Source organism: Mesoplodon bidens, assembly GCF_964165515.1.
Source record: "Mesoplodon bidens genome assembly, chromosome: 4".
Classification (NCBI taxonomy): Eukaryota; Metazoa; Chordata; class Mammalia; order Artiodactyla; family Ziphiidae; genus Mesoplodon; species Mesoplodon bidens.
In genome coordinates, this window is record NC_138160.1 from 47,785,068 (window position 1) to 47,802,383 (window position 17,316).

Here is a 17,316-nt window from a genome sequence, read left to right on the forward strand (position 1 = left end):
CTATCATTGTTAATATAATTATTTATGAAGCACCATCAGTAAGCTTAACTCCATTCCTGCTCAATTTGCTTCTAATTTAATTAGTCATAAATGTAAATTCTCTAAATTGGGGTAGTTGGCTTTTGAAATTGACCAACACCACTGTCAGTGGTTCTCTCTCTTTCTCACTTCTTTTTCCCTTTCCCTTATTCATACATTTCACTCACACACACACACACACACACACACACCGCTCCCTCATTTTTTCCCACTGAGAAGATGTAAATCAAAGTGCACCTGCAAAAGCACACAACCTGTGGTCAACAGAACTTTAAGACCCATACTACTGTTTTACCTGAAGATTATAGACATATCTTGTAAATGTTTATAGATATCTAACATATATTTATATAGTTATCAAATATCAGTTTTGAACCACGAAAACATTCCTAGGATATTTATACAAAATGAGCTCTGAATAGAGTTTTCTGCCTGTTTCCATTTGAATTTTGCATATCTGGGAAAAAGGCTGCCCCTAAGAAAACTACTTACTAACTTTAATAAGCTTCTCTGTAAAAAAAAACAAATGAAAGATGACAACAACAAAAAGATACACTTCCCTTTATCAAAAACCAACTCTTGCAATCATAAACATCTTCATTTTTTAAGTATTATGAGAGACAGTGTAGAGCAAAACTGCGCCACCCCCCTTGCTTTCTGTGCTCTGAGCCTCAGAGTGGAACCAGCTGCACTTCCCGGGGCCACTGGGGGCTCATCTCCAGATCAACATGCTCCAGGAACGTCACGGGGCAAACAGTCCCACGGAAGCCAACTACAAAGCTCTGCAAAAGGAGACGCTGCAGCCTGATACATTGTTAATCGGCTATACTCCAATATAAAATAAAAAGTAAAAAAAAAAACTTTCCCCTATCAGCTATTGGTTTACCTTGAAATTCAGTCTGTATAGTGAGGGGAGTTTGGGGGAGAATGGGTACATGCATATGTATAGCCGAGTCCCTTTGCTGTGCATCTGAAACTATCACAACATTGTTAATCGGCTATACTCCAATATAAAATAAAAAGTAAAAAAAAAAAAAAAAAAAAAAAAAACCCACAATGAGGCCATGAGGGGAAACTTACTACCACTTTCAATATCAAAGCATGTTTCTTTGAAGCCAGCGAACCTCTATCTGGTTCTTGGCATCAATGACAGCAAAGGGACCAGGCAGGGGAGGACAAAGACTGATGTCTGCTACTCACCATTCCATTGGTTGTTTGACTAGAGAACATTAAAACTGAGAAATATTGTTAAAAAAATTAAGTGTATGTTGCTGCAATGCACTTTTTCTCTTTGCTTTTATTTTAGATAAAGTCAGGGAAAGCAAAACATTTATATGTTATTATTTATAACAATTGCTGTTTCAGGAAGTTAGCTTATCTTGCTATCCAACACCAAAGGAAATCTGTATGTTGGTCAACCTTGAAAATGGCCACAAGAATCTTTTCCCATAGCTTAATATTATTTCTTATTTGTCCTTTTTGTTTATGTACCCATTCCCCTATAAATAGATATTTTATTCATTTCTATTTTTCACTACTACGCAGAATGCTTTGAGGAAATTTTAAATTTAAAACATTACATTTTTCTTCTTATGCCAAAGTGAAAACTTATAAGTGAAAATACAGGAAAACAAAAATGTGTATATTTAAAAGTATCTACAATCCTACTTTGAAATAATCACTGAATGGTTTGGTGGTGTGTGTGTGTGTGTGTGTGTGTGTGTACAAGTGTGTTCATACGTTTATCTTTTACTCTCTGAGTATAAGCATATATGTAAATTTACAAATTTATATATATCTGTAAATAAACAAATGCATCAATTTGTAAACATTGGATGGTATTGCACATACTTTTTATAACATGCTAGATTTTAATCCTGTGAGGCTTTTAAAGTATCCAAAACCATATCCATTTTCCAGCAGTATGTTCACAAAGCTTACATTTTTTCAATCACTGAAGAAAAGTACATTACAGCAGGCAAAAAAAAGTTTACTTGAAAATTATTCTTCTAAAGTTTGAGAGAAACCAGAACAGATGAGGTGTAGTGTACTTGATTTAAATGAGATAAAGTGAAATCTAACTTCAAATATTCAAGTCTCCTTTACAAAGTAGAATAAGGCCCATTCTTATTCCTTCAAAAATGTGACGTGCTTAAGGAGTTAAGGTGTCTTCAGCTGAAAGGAATAATGTTACAGCCTTGCTTCTAAATTGTATACAATTCCTCCTGTTTTGATTCTGCTGTCACAGATATTTAATTAACAAGAATCACTGCAGCGAGGGATTTGCCCATGATTTGATTGAGTCACCCATTTCTGAGTCATCTACTTCTGATTTGTTTTAAAATCAAATGCAAGGTACTTGGCTAATATACAACCACCATAGGTTAGGGACTGAAAAGAATAAACCTATTATAGCCTTTTGTGATGCACCCCTAGCTTCATTTGAACCTCCTATTTTGCTAACAAAAGTTGGAGTTTTGTTCATTAAAAGGCATTTCCTCAGCATCCTTCTGTTATATCCAAAACACCAAATCCCCAACTCACTCTTTTATTAGTTAACCATCAGTCATCATGCAAAGTCAACATTATTTATGTATACTTAAAGCCAAACTGTGAAGACGAAGAAGATTCTTGATAACAGGAGTTTGTAATCTAACTGAAAAACTGTGATTAAGTGGCATTTAAAGACACATACACATGTGCCAGAAAAATTCATACTTAGTAACATCAGCTACAGGGCTCCTCACAGACACATGATAAAGCTTGTTTGAGAAGGAGTAAGGAAGCAGTGATAGACTATTAAGGAAAGGGGTGTGGTTTGGGGACTTCAAGCTGGGAGGAAGAGCTACTGGAATGGATGATAGAATCAGGATACAAACAGAGCTTAATGGCCCAAATCTAACAAGATGGTATAAAATAGGGACACATTTGAAGTCCCACCCCTTGGTTAGAACAAAAACATCTAACTGAGCAGCTACAGAGGGGAAAGGAGATGGTGGCCAAGCCAGGCATGTTTAGTGAAGTGTGTGTCAGTATGGGACAACAAGAGGATGGGACAGCCAAAGAGTCTATGTGATTCCAAGTCACCTTCATTGACAAAGGCCAGGATGAGGTAAAAAAAAAGTCTCTCCGATGCTCTGGGCTACTTGAATCACCTTTGAAATAACTTGCTCATCCCTCGGCCACATATTTAAAAAAAGAATGTTGTGAGATAGGGATGAGTCTAAAGGAGAGTGACCAGGATATGAAAAGATGGATGCCATAGTATACAGGTAGTCGCCATGAGAAATAGGACAAATAGGGGACAGAGCTAATGGTTAAAGATATGAAAGAGTCTGAAGTGAAAGTGGAATTTCACTTGCCTTGTGTGTCTCGAAGCTTCAGAGGGAGCAGCAATGCTACTTGGAAGCCTCATCGAGGCAGAAGTTGATTCAGTGAAAACAAGAACAAGCCGACAACACTTTACAGTACTATAAGCTGTTGGTTGATAATGATGTTGAGTAAATGGTCCCAAAGAACTCAGGTCTGAATGTACCTAAGGTGTTTGCTTTAGCCTAAGTTTTAAGTTATCTTTTAAAAAAATATGGTATGAATTATATGATAGTGCATTTTTTCATGTACTCTCCTAAAAATAGGAAAAATGAATGATGCTATTTAAACGAGGATGTTTACTTCCTTATAGAAATATCAGAATGTCATCTTTTGAGTTTTGAGCCTTTATCCCAATCACCATACATGGTTGTTGGGGGAAGCCAGGATATTCTGGAATGGTCGTTGTTCTTTTGATGTTCATATTCAGGATCTAGACATGCAGGGTCATCATCCTTGAGTGAGAGACTTTGGCCTCCTGTTCTCTGAAACGTTTTACCCCTCACCTCCTTCAAGTCTTTACCTAAGTCTCAAGGTGGAAGCCAACTCTATCTAAAACTGCATTTCATCTTGATACTCTTGACTTATTTTTCTCTTTAGCACTTATCACTACCCAACATACAATATATTTTACTTATTTTTCTTGACTATTATCCATCTTCCCCTGCATTAGTTTTCCATTGCTGGTGTAACAAATTACAACAAACACAGTGGTTTAACAATGAACATTTATTATTTTACAGTTCTGTAGGTTGGAAGTCTAAAGCAGGTCTCATGGACCTAAAGTCAAGGTAATAGCAGGGCTGCATTCCCTACTGGATGCTCTAGGGGAGAATCTGTTTCCCTTCATTGCCAGCTTCTAGATGTCACTTGCATTCCTTGGCTCATGGCTCCCTTCCTCTAGCCTGAAAGCTAGCAAAGTTTCATCTTTCTGACCCATCTTTTATCATCACTTCTCCCTCTTGTGCAGTCAGGAAAGAGTCTCTGCTTTTAAGGACTCACACGATTAGATTTGGCCCACCTGGATAATCGAAGGCCATCACTACATCTCAAGGTCTCAATCACATCTACAAAATCTCCTTTTCCATTAAGATAGCATACTTATAGGTTCTGGAGATTAGGCAGTGAAATCTTTGTGGGGACCATTATTCTGCCTATCATACATACCCCTCACTGAAATATAAGCTCCATGAGGCCATGCAATTTCATTTGTTTTGTTGTGTCCTAACAGCATCTGGTGCACAGTATGTACTCAGTAAATATTTTCAATGAATGAATGAAAGTCAGATTTGGTTGATGATGAGCCATATCTGAAGTGCAGGTGCTAGAACACAGGCCTCTACTAGCTGTGTTTGAGGAGTGCATCCCTCTAATTAAATAATCTTTAGTCGTCACTTGAAAAATGAGGTGATCACTTTGTCCACTTTGCAGAGTGGTTTAGTGTGAATATGATTTACCCTGAAATGGTTTGAAAATTCTTAAAGAAATGTAAAATATTAACACTATACTTTTTAAGTTGGTCTGAGAACTCATACCTCACTGAAGTCTGAGAACTCCTTGGCTGAAGTCACAGTGAATGTACTTTTATTTTCTTACTCTAAAATGTAATGCCTTACTTCTTGTTTGATGTTGCGTATGGAAAAGCACAATTGCTTGTTAAAAGGTGAAAAGTGGAGTCAACAATTAGCTGTTTGGATGAAGTTATATCTAAAAAGTATATGGGCAGATTAGTTTGAAAACTGGATATTTGAATCAGCTGAATACAGGATAGAGCCTCCCCTGCAACCAAATATAAAAGTCTAATTTATTCTTCTGCAGTTTACATAAATCACTTGTGCAAAATAAGCATTGTATATCATATGAAGAAATGCTTTCTTGATATTAATAGAAACCTGGAATATTTTATTGGAATTCTTCTCTCATACTTTAGATATATTTTCCAGAGATAGATTTCCTCTCTCAACAAAAATTAAAGAGCCTAGGGGTGGAAACATGTAAAGGCAAAACCAAACAAATAAACAAAACTCTTTTCTATGCAACTAGATTTTAAAACTTCCAGAGTTAAAAAAAAAAGTGTATTTTCCTTTGTGAGTCAAATATACACAAAACACATCTTATCATATTGTCTATAATTTTAATAACTGAAAATATCATTTTACCTACATAATAATTGCTATAGTAAAGGTCATGCCAAAGTTCTGGGAGAGGCTGGAAGATGTGGCAGCTAATTCCTCCTGGAAAACCAGGGTCATTGTCTCAGAAGAGGGACTGTTGAGCTGGGTCTTGGATGGTGAGTTTCCAGGGTACAGAACGGGATTCAAGATTTTTCCCATAAGAGAAACAGTGCACACACAAGAGCACCCCATCATGAAGGGACCTACTGGGATGAACATGCAGGCCGTGAATCTGCAGGACGCCACACTTCCTGAGTTAAGGGGTTTGAGTTTCTTTGTGGGCAGCGGAGAGCCAATGAGAGTTTCTAGGCTGTGGATTTACAAAACACAATCTCTTGTTAGGAAAATGGGCTCTGGCAAAAGTGGGAGCTCTGGACTGAATCTCACAGAGACTCATGTCAGAGAATTCTGGCAATTTCTAACTTAACGAAAGGTGGGGTCAAAGCAGGGGTGGCAGAGATGCAGGCAAGAACTTGAGAGACACTTAAGGTGGGTTTGAATGTGACGACCGGGGGTGGGAGAAACAAGGCAGAATCTTGAACCTCCTATTAAGCATTTCTTAATATTGGGTGTGATGCTTCTTTTGCATTAGTTACCCATGCATACTGTTTGTTGAAGGCTAAATAAGGCTTTTATGCTTAGATAGGAAGGGGGGGGGTCTCCTCTCACGTATCCAGATGGTGCAAATGATCACTTTTCAAAATGAAAGGAACAGGTGGAAAGCAGCATCACTGGGAGGCAGAACAGGTGTGGTGGCTGCATTTCTTAAACAGCAGTTCTATGAGGGGAGGTCGGTGAGCCTTTAAATCAATGGAGTCACGGAAGGTGTACAATATACCGTCTCCTAGGTACTATTCCCAGGAATTCCAATGTCATTGGTCAAGTGCCTGACCTGGGCACCAGATTTTTAAAAGTTCCCCAAGTGATTTAAGGTGGGTGGAAACGATGGCTTGAAAATATAAGTGAAGGCTTTTTCAGTTTGATAGTGTAGCTTTAAATTTCCATTCTGTTGATTTGCCTAATAATCTGTTGCGATGCTAATGATGCCAAAGCGTGATATATCTACCCCCTAGGGATGATGCAAAACAAATAAGATAATATATGTACATTGAGCTGGTATTTATTTGGGCCCTATTATCAGCACCAGTGCTTCAAATTTTTTCTGTAGGGAGTATATAAACCTTATAAAAAATCACTGGGAAACACACCAAAGTAGCATAATTTCTTCACTTCTATCTTTAACATGGAGGCTATAAACTTTTCATAAGCACTAGCTATCACAACTAATAATAAATATATCCTTTTTATTGACATAAAATGAGTGGATATATTTTTTAAAAGGCATCAGAGGGGCTGTAATGCAAACTGATGTCAACACTCATTGGGCGGGTTGACTCTGATTCATAAAATCTTATAGATGACAAGTCCTATAAATCCTAAAATTCCCAAGTTGACTTTGCTTGCACATGCTTAATATTCAAGAAAGATTTTGTAAATGTCTGAATGACATCAGCCCGTGTGTAGTGTTAATATCTTATACTAATGTTACATTGTTTGGGGTTGGGTTGTGCTGAAGAAATTGATCTCTACCAAGCCTTAAGGAACAGTGACTGAAACTCAGAAGCAGGAAAACTCGGGCAGAGATGTAACTAGCATGCTCTTAAATAATTAAAATGCCTGAACAAAGGATGAATATATTTCTTTAGGGCACTGACATAAATACAATATTTCAAATTATTAGAAAAAAAGAAAAAATGTTGGGAGTCAAAACTAAGAAATATAAAAAAGAGAAAATATCAAAACAAAGGCCTCAGTGGATTCTATTTTGAAATAATAAAGATACAAAGCAAAAGCATAGATCATAGTAATTTTGGATACACACATGTGGAGTGTAACAATACAGATAAAATTCTATCTGTAGTGTGTGATTAGAGAGGTAGCTTTTACCTATTCTAAAGTTTTTCAACGCAAACGTTGGCACTACCCAGGTCAGGGTCCAATTAAGACTTCTCGGCTCTGTGCGCTTTTATAAGATTTAGCTCCTCCCACTTTTCCCGATCTCTTAGATTTCAACTTATGCAGCATATTTCTAAGGCCTTTATTCAACTTCCCCTTGCAGGTTTTTTAAAATGAACTTTCTTTACTCTTTAATATGATGTTTACTGTGTACCTACTGCAGCGAATGACATTATGGAAAAATACAGATAATTCTGCATTTCTGTATTCTTTGTGAATGAGCTAATCTAATTTGTTTACTGCCATAAATCTGGGACATCCTACATAAAGTAGGACCTCAGATCTAAGTATAATACTGTTCCATATATTATGTCCAATAAATAGTCTATGGACCATTTGGTAAGCTGCAGTAAAGATCCACCCCAAATCTAAAAAAAAAAAAAACAAAAATGGTTCTGACAAACCTAGGGGCAGGACAGGAATAAAGACTCAGAGGTAGAGAATGGACTTGAGGACAGGGGGAGGGGGAAGGGTAAGCTGGGATGAAGTGAGAGAGTGGCATGGACATATATGCACTACCAAATGTAAAATAGATAGCTAGTGGGAAGCTGCCGCATAGCACAGGGAGATCAGCTCGGTGCTTTGTGACCACCTAGAGGGGTGGGATAGGGAGGGTGGGAGGGAGACGCAAGAGGGAGGGGATATGGGGATATATGTATATGTATAGCTGATTCACTTTGTTATACAGCAGAAACTAACACACCATTGTAAAGCAATTATACTCCAATAAAGATGTTAAAAAAATAAATAAATAAATCCACCCCAAATTTAAACAGGCTTATCCTAAATTTAAAGATCTAACATAATTTATTGGATAGTTAAATATGCTGAGTGTGTATATGTATACACACTCAGCCACTGCTGAATGGCTAAGACAAAGTCATGATTGGATATGAGGATGAACACTGTACTGGCTGGAATAAAGCATTTATTAGAGAGAAGAAGGGTTCTGATGATCTGAATTAGGACAAAGAGCTCAGGAAAAGAAAATGAGACTCTGGAAGACAAGCTTTAACAGTTTTGATCAGCCCCTAACCTGTTCAGATTTCATCTACATTATGTATGAGCAGGAATTTTGTACTTCAAATAGAAGCCTCCCAATTATTCATCGGAAAAAGTTTACATGTAGTGTATCATGCAAGTAGGCTTAACCGTTCACTTAACAGACTAAAGTAATGTGAGTTAAAAAGACTGCATCATCAGAAATATATTATACATGCTTCCTAACTTTTCTAGTTTGGTAACTTGCAAACATTCATGGGATTTCACCATTCTAAATTTTGTTGATGACAATGCTTGCTCTCATTATTCCTGAAGGCTAGTTGAAATTTATGTGTCTGTATATTAATTCCTCTGACAACTTGTACTTTCTTAAAAATAACTTCAAATGTTCCAAAATTATGGAGAGAATGTTGGGTAAAAATGTACAGAGTAGTTCATGTTTTATATGAGATTTTTCTTTAGTTTTCGACAACCATCACTTGTGTATGTAATTATTTAGTAAATGGGATGCCCTCAACCTCTTTTTAGATATGACAAAAGAAACTTCTAAAGTTCTAATTTAAATATTTTATTTGAAAATATACTGCTATAACATTACTGTAAAATTAAGGAGAGTTGTGTGATAAACATAATTCTTCTTCCTCAAAATGTGAATACTTATTTTACCCTTTAGCTATTATATTCACCTCTTCATATTTTAGTGTTGTTCTCAGCAAACAACAAATCTATAGTAAATATATTTATATTTTACTGGTACAGGGAAATAATCCCTAATGTAAATGAAGATCAGAGTATTTAAATTGGGGTTAGATCATTCTAGTTCTCTACTTTTTTCCATTGTTGAAATAAAACACCAACTGAAAGATGCTTCGTCGGTGAGTATGTTTCAATGAGGAAATCAAATTGCTTTCTAGGATTTCTCGCAGAAAAATTCTATGACTTTAAGTTTCACTTAGCACTTAAAACTGGCATCAAGAATAGTGCCCAATACAGGGATATCCAATCTCCTGGGATAAACCATAATAGAAAAGAATATGAAAATGGAATGTAGGTATGTGTATAACTGAGTCACTTTGCTGTACAGCAGAAATTAGCACAACATTGTAAATCAACTCTACTTCAATTAAAAAAAAAAGTAGTGCCCAATAGCTATGGGAGTAATCAAGGACCATAAAGAAAGTTCTTTGGCAGTGGTTTCTGCATGATAAAGCATGGAAAACATTTATGAGGGCAGAGTGGCTTAAGAGAAGAGCCCAGATCACTTGTATTCCAGGCCTATGCTGCATTTCCAACAGTGCATTCGTCATCTCTGCTTGCACAACCACAGAATTCTCAGACTCAGCATGTCCATATGGAACATATCATTTCACCCTAATACCTGCCACCCCTCCTGTGGCACTAGCTCAGTGAATGGCACTAGTTGTTCCCACACCTAATGAATCACCAAGTCCCACTGAATCTACTTCCTAAATGTGTATTTTCCAGATCTTTTAATTTCTCTTCATCCCCACCTTGCTGCTGGTCTAAGGGATGAATACTTGTCTGAAATATTGCAACAGGGTCTCCACTGGCCTCCCTTCCTCCAGCATTGTGTTTCTCCAATCCAGTCTCTAGAATGCAGCCAAATCCTACAACCTCAAAGGCTTTCCATTTTGTTGGAATAAAGTCCAGAATCCTTAGCATGGTGGGCAAGGCTTTTTTTTTTTTTTTTTTTAATGTTTCCAGCTTCATATCCCATCTCTCTCCAGAATGTGTGCAGCCAAGCTCCTGCCCTCCAAGCTCCACCAGATGGAGCCATGTTCAGTCATATGATGGTGCCCAAAAGTCACTGCCTCACATGCTCGCCTCTCAGTCTGCCCCTGCTTCATCTGGCTAATTTCTGCTCAGCCTTGCAAGTTCTAGTGCCTTTTCCATGAACCATTTCTGACCACCCATGCCCATACCCTCAAGTCCAGGAGAATTGCCCTCATAGACAACATCCTATATTCTGCCTCATCCTGAAAGTTACGGCACTTCATTTGTAGTTGCTTGTTTAATCATCTAGCTTTATCATTGGACCTATGGCTTCACAAGAACCATGGCTGTGACTGTCTTACTCATTTGTCCAATGCTAATATATTAAGTCCATGGTAGGTATTCCACAAATATTTGTTAAATGAACAAATCCGAATGGAGTTATGTACCACAGAGTTCAGATTTCTGTTTCTGCCCTTAGCTGTCTGGTCAAAGTACTACAGGAAATAATACAGGATAATTTGCTAGCTATAGGTTATTATAAAGTTAACTCCTTACCATACAGTTTCATCACTGCCCCCTCCAAAAAATTCAATCATTTGCTAGTTTTGACCCTACTTCTTTCAGCATTGGTAAGAATTGTAGCAACCATCATTATACTTAAGAAAATTAAATTACTAATATCGGTCTACCCATTTCTCCAAGAAAATGAAATTACTTCTCTACAGAATTAAAACACCATTTCCTTGAACTAGATGAAGAAGCCAATTTTCTTTTGTGTTTCTTGCCTCTAAAAAGAATATATGTCTAGACAGATTACTGAAGTTTTTCCATGAGATACCCTTTTCCACTAGAACAAACTCCATTAATCCCACACAATGACATAAATACCTCATCGTTCCTCCCCATTTACTTCTTAATTTCAAAAATAATAAAAAAAAAAAGATGAAAGAAATTCTAACCTGTATTTCCAAACACAGAATTCTGATTAAAAGGAAAAAATAACACTATGGATTTACATACCTTTCTTCAAATTTCTCAATATTGTCATAATTCAATTTGCTGAACCAGTTTAGTTCTACATTTGCCTTGTGGTACTTTTTGCATTAGTTGGTCTCAGACTTTATTTAGCACATATCAGAATCTCCTGAAGGGCTTTGAAAATGCAGGTTTCTGGGCCCACCTCCAGAGTTTCTGACTCATTAGGCCTGAAACCAGACCAAAGAATTTGTGTTTCTAAGGAGTTCTCATGATATCAATAGGGACCACACTTTGAAATGTAACTGATACATGCAACCTATGGTAGAGGAGCACATTCTGCCTCTATGTAGTTATATTGGGTTGGCCGAAAAGTTTGTTCGGGTTTTTGGTACGATGTTATGGAAAAACCCGAACAAGCTTTTTGGCCAATCCAGTAACGTGGCATTTTGACATGTCCTATCCTGCTCACCCTTCCTGTTTATTTATTTTTTGTTGTTTCTTTTTTATTTATTTATTTTTATTGTGGTAAAAGCCACATAATATAAAACATACTATTTTAACCATGTTGGTCATTGGTATCTAACTCAGTTTTGCCACCTAATATTTGGAGCATGTACTCAATACTGAAACGTAAGAGCTTACGGGTACATCATTTTCTCAAAAAAAGAGGTCTTCTTCTGCAAGTTTAAAAAATTAAATGGAGAAACAACCCGAAGTTTGCTCTAAGATTGTTACCTTCAATGGTAAACATGTTTTGCCTCAATGGAGATTTCTTTGTTCAGGAGCCAAGCTGGCAGTTAAGCTGGCACTGGAGGAGAAGCCATTTGCCTAACATGATGATAGTGTAGTCCTTTGTAAACCCTGGAACAATGAGGGCCAACAAAGAGGCTCATTCCAAGTTCTACTTCCTTCTCTTTTCTTGTTACGTAACAGTGGCTGCTCATTCTGAATTCTCAGAGCCGCAAAGGAAGGGGAAGATGTTTGATCCTGTCACACCCTCCCCCATTTAAACCATTTATAGCCTTAACTTAAAGCAGCAATATGAAGTCATCTTCTTTAAACACTGCAGAACTAACCGTGAAGTCCACCAACAAAGTGACATTCATGGAATTGCTTTGTTCCAAAGCCTTCTGTCCCCTCTAGGTTTGTCTGTCATATTACTGTGCTCAGAAGAGCAAGGTGAAAACCTTGCCTTGAGTTGGGCTTGGGAGGAGGGTTACTTTGGTCTTGTAGATTTGTTACTTCAATCTTCTTCTTAGAAAGGTACAATGTCTTAGAGAGTTTGAATTCTCATCAGTTCTGGCATCAGCTGAGTCAAGTCTCAGAATTTAAAGTGATTTCTTAGTGATTACTAAGAAAGCCCTTAGTAATCGCTTCTGAAGAAATCAGGCACACCTACTGTGACCATTACAAGGTACTATGTAAGCTCCCACTTTTTGAAGGTTCTTTCAGAGTGGGGACTCTGTTTGTCTAATTCATTGCTTTATCTGGTAGAATTTAAATTAGTGCCCCCAAAATAGAAGGCATGCAATATGTAACATTTATTGCCTGACTGGCTCTAACTATAAGCTTTGTAGGTGATGCACAATAAAAATTAAAGAAGTGTAACATGATACCAAAGTTCATAAATTAAATGTTACCAAAACAGAGATTGCTTCTACAAATGAAGGAAACAAATCAGAAGATATCTCACTAGAATATAACCTCCTCTAACCCCCAGTCTACAAATATATCCATCACCAGATTTCTGGCAACAACAAAAATATACATTTACATTTCAGGACTTAAATCCCTGGTTTTATACTCAAGAAATGCCCAAACTAGTAAAACATTTTTCAATTAAATTGTCTGCCAGTTTATAAATGGAAAGGAATTCCCCATGAGATACCTCCCTTTATAGAGGGAATATAGAATTGTGTAGAAAGGGCAGGTAATTATTAAGTAGACAAATGTGATTGCCTTTCTTTTTAATACCAATGGTGTCTTCAAAGCATCCTCTCCATTTTGCAGTCATATCAGCTTCTAGAGCTTTATATAGCCCCTTCAACTGAATCTACTCACTGCAGCCTTAGCCTATCTGAATTCACGAAAGAATCCTTCCAGGGAGGGATCCATTACAAGAACATCAGCTGCAACTAGGTCATGCCACTCAGATCTGGATCTAGAGGTCAGCTGTGACTTCTGGCTCCTGCATGATCTACTTGTCTTCCCAGATCACTCAAACCTCTAAGGTCTACTTCATAGACACGAGACCCTGCATCAGATGCTCAAATTAGGAGCACTTCATACCATGATGCTTTATTTCCAGTTCTAGCTTTGGATCTCCTGTAACCCAAGACAGCCTAATCCAAGCCAGGCTCTCTGATGCCCTTTGGATACTGTTTCTCTAATAAGTCACAAGACCAGCTTCTAGGGACAAGGCAGTTCTCCCAGGTCTCTTAGCACCAGAGTTCTATTCTTTTCTGCCAGGTTCTGATTTCTTTCTCAGTCTCTGTTCCTAAAATCCCGCTGAGCCCTTTATTGACACCCTAAGTCCTAAAAGGTACAATTTTGATGTCTTAAGTTCATTTTCAGGGCTCAGGGTATAATAATGACTAGTCCTTCAGCACCCAACAAGCACGTTGTACAAAGAACAGAAATTGGGGTGGGGGAGGGCACTGAAGAGGTCCTCGGTGCTGAAACATATTTCTACAGAAGAATATAATTGGTGAATTCTCATATCCAGGGAGCATCAAATTGATATACTATTTTAGCACTCCTGCAAGAATTCTCCTACATCATTTCTGCACAGAATTTTATTTTATGGAAAAGTTCCACGATTTTTCACATATTATATCATCTCCTCACACCAAGTAGTTTCATACTTGAAGAATTACAAAATGCACTCATCAAAAATGTTTGGCACACCATGTGCTATATATTACATGTTTATATATTTCTAAAATCCTGAACAAATCTCTCTTGAAGTTCTGTTTAAAATACGACCACAAGCACAATCACGTATGATAGAAAAACAGAACATCAACTCACAGAAGACCAGCACCTACCCTACAGGTGATGTAATTTGAAATTTTGTTGAAATGACTTTGAAAATTAGCTCTGCAAGATATAAGAACAAAGGCAGGCTACAATATTTCTGTCCACTGGACAACACTAAAGCTTCAGAAATGAGATGCCCAAACCTCTTCTAGAAATAAAAATCAATTAAGAAGAGCAGCCCAGAAAGCATTAATGTAATCGGTCTGCATGCTGCCAGCTAATTTACAATCCATGAGAAGCTGAGCCAAGTGGGAGTTATTTACGTTTGTTCTTCTGGTATAATAGAAGGGAGGTGAGTGAAAAGGATATGCTGAATCAGATTGTGTTTGACTGAGGACTGACAGAGAAGTTTTCTTCAATTAATAGCCAGCTGCATAACTTGAGCTAATGCCAGCTGGGCTTTCGTCATGAAGTGACACCAAAATAAATGATTCTGTACTCAGGTGCTGGTTGTGATGCAGTGAATTTATCCATCCAACGTTGGAGCAGGGAGAGAGGGGCGGGCAATCACACCGGTGACCTGAGTTTTATGAGCATATTTTGGCAACTGTTCTAAGGATACTGAGTTCATGATAATTGTTAAGTGTCTAAAAGGATCCATTTAGGTGCAAAGACTTGTTTGAATTTTTAGAAGGAAAGGACCAAATGGAGTGGAAATGGCCTCATCAAGGCCATGTTGATTTCTTTCACGATTAGTGAAGTTCACGTTCATAGTTAAGTCACGTGGTCAAGAGGGGAGCAGGCAAAAAGGGCATCCACATAAGGGAATTCTTGAGGAGGAAAATAATGACGACAATGGCATAAAAGGAATCTAGTATAGATTTAAAGCAGTCCAATGCCTGCCAGTACATTCAGAAGAGATGAACAGGCCCAGCTGCTGGGATTTTTCTAGTGAGGTGCCTGTCCCAGTGGCCACAAGTCCATGTGTCTCTGGCTGCCAAGTCACATTCCCGTCTGTCTGGATGGAAGGGCGCCCACCCACAAGCTAGACCTTTTCATTACGGGGAAGTTTCCGAGGTTCCTTGTGTCAGGCAAACTCCACCTCCCCATCACTTCATGTAAACACCTCTTCTATGGGATTTCTTACAGAAAAACCCACGTGAAAGCATCTAACCAAAGAAATAAAAGTCATAAAACCAGAAGCTCCATAGGAATCTAGGTATGGACAATAACAGGCAGAAAACAAGCCCCTCCAAGGAGGAAGCAGTAGCAGCTTGACCTATGAATTCTTTGCTATCTGTTTGCTCCCTTGACTTTCAAACTGTAGCCTTGGAAATACAAACACACAGTTCTAAACATCCACAGGCCTGCGGCAGCAAACTACCACAGGCCAGCTTCACAACTGGGGCATGCAGACCATAAATCCTGTAGTGGCAGGAGCGGGGAGGGTACGAAAATGGACCGTCACCATTCAACACCCTGCATCAAAGGAAACTGGGCACAAGAGGCAGCCAATTACTGGATTCTCTCATTCATGGAAGAAGCTCAAGGATTGAATTACCCAGGTGACGCTAGTTCTACGCATGCCAGGAGGCAAACGCTTACATGACTGCTAAAGGCCACAGTTGCTCTGGATTTAGGCAGAATGTTCTGGTCCCTAGTGTGGACAGAGACGAGAGCTATATAGAGAAGTGCTGGGAAAGGGGTTTCTCACCAGTCTTGGTCATGAGCGTTCCTATTCTGAGTTGGATTTTAGAGAGGGACACAGGAGACAACAATCCCAAGATGTGACTCTTTAAAGCTGTCAGCATGAGAGATAAACCTAACTTGGCTATGTGAAACTGATGAGAAACAGTCTTTGCTGCTGGCCACACAGAAAGGAAAGGACACAAACAAGAAACCCACCACTGTTAGTTATATTCGGAGCAACGGAGAGAGATTCCTACCACCACATGGCAGCCTGTGCTATTAGTGGTTGGTTAGTCTGGGAGATCCTAAGCTATTCAGTAAAAGCTATCTCCACAGTGGGTACTAGGGGAGGTGATCTGTTAGGAAGCTGGGTTAACAAGTGCTTCTTCAAATGTCATCTGTAGTGTCACTGGGTGCCCTAAGTGTAACTCCCATCCAAGTGAGCAACCTATAGACAGAACAGAGGCACAATTTCTAGGTGTGAGTATTGCATGATGATGCCTCCCAAGTATTAGTTTATTTCCTTCAACAAACTGACTCTATATTGCTTATACGTGGAATCTAAAAATAAATAAAAATAAATATAAAATGTTAGATGATATAAATGAACTTATATGCAAAACAGAAATAGACCCACAGACATAGAAAACAAACTTATGGTTACCAAAGGGGAAAGGAGGGGGATAAATTAGGAGTTGGGGATTAATATACACACTATTATGTATAAAATAGATAACCAACAAGGACCTACTATATGGCACAGGGAACTCTACTCAATATTTTGTAATAGCCTATAAGGGAAAAGAATCTGAAAAAGAATATATATATCTGAATCATTTTGCTGTACACCTGAAACTAACACATTGTAAATCAACTATACTTCAATAAAAAAATAAAATTAAAAAAACATGGACTGATTCCTCTAACATGAAGCATTTCATTTTCTAGCACTCTCTACATCACAACCAAATATATGAATGGAAACAGAAAATTCTGATCATTAATGCTTGAGCTTTGTTTTGTTTTTGTTGTCACTGTTTTGGAACAGATAGAGCCACCTGGGATAAATGATACATATGAATGTATTAACAGACTCTCTTAGTGAAACACAAATATACATAGTTCATAAAACATGAACAACATATTTTTTTTTTTTTTTTTTTTTTTTTTTGCGTTACATGGGCCTCCCACTGCTGTGGCCCCTCCCGTTGCGGAGCACAGGCTCCGGACGCACAGGCTCAACAGCCATGGTTCACGGGCCCAGCCGCTCCGCGGCACGTGGGATCCTCCCAGACCGGGGCACGAACCCGCGTCCCCTGCATCGGCAGGCGGA

The 17,316-nt window shown here is 38.2% G+C and overlaps 1 protein-coding gene across 1 annotated transcript in view; it reads right to left on the reverse strand.

The window, feature by feature from the left end:
* Positions 1 to 17,316, reverse strand: part of LOC308616889 (3',5'-cyclic-AMP phosphodiesterase 4D) — a 575,090-nt gene that overhangs the window by 512,236 nt on the left and 45,538 nt on the right. The window lies entirely within an intron of this gene.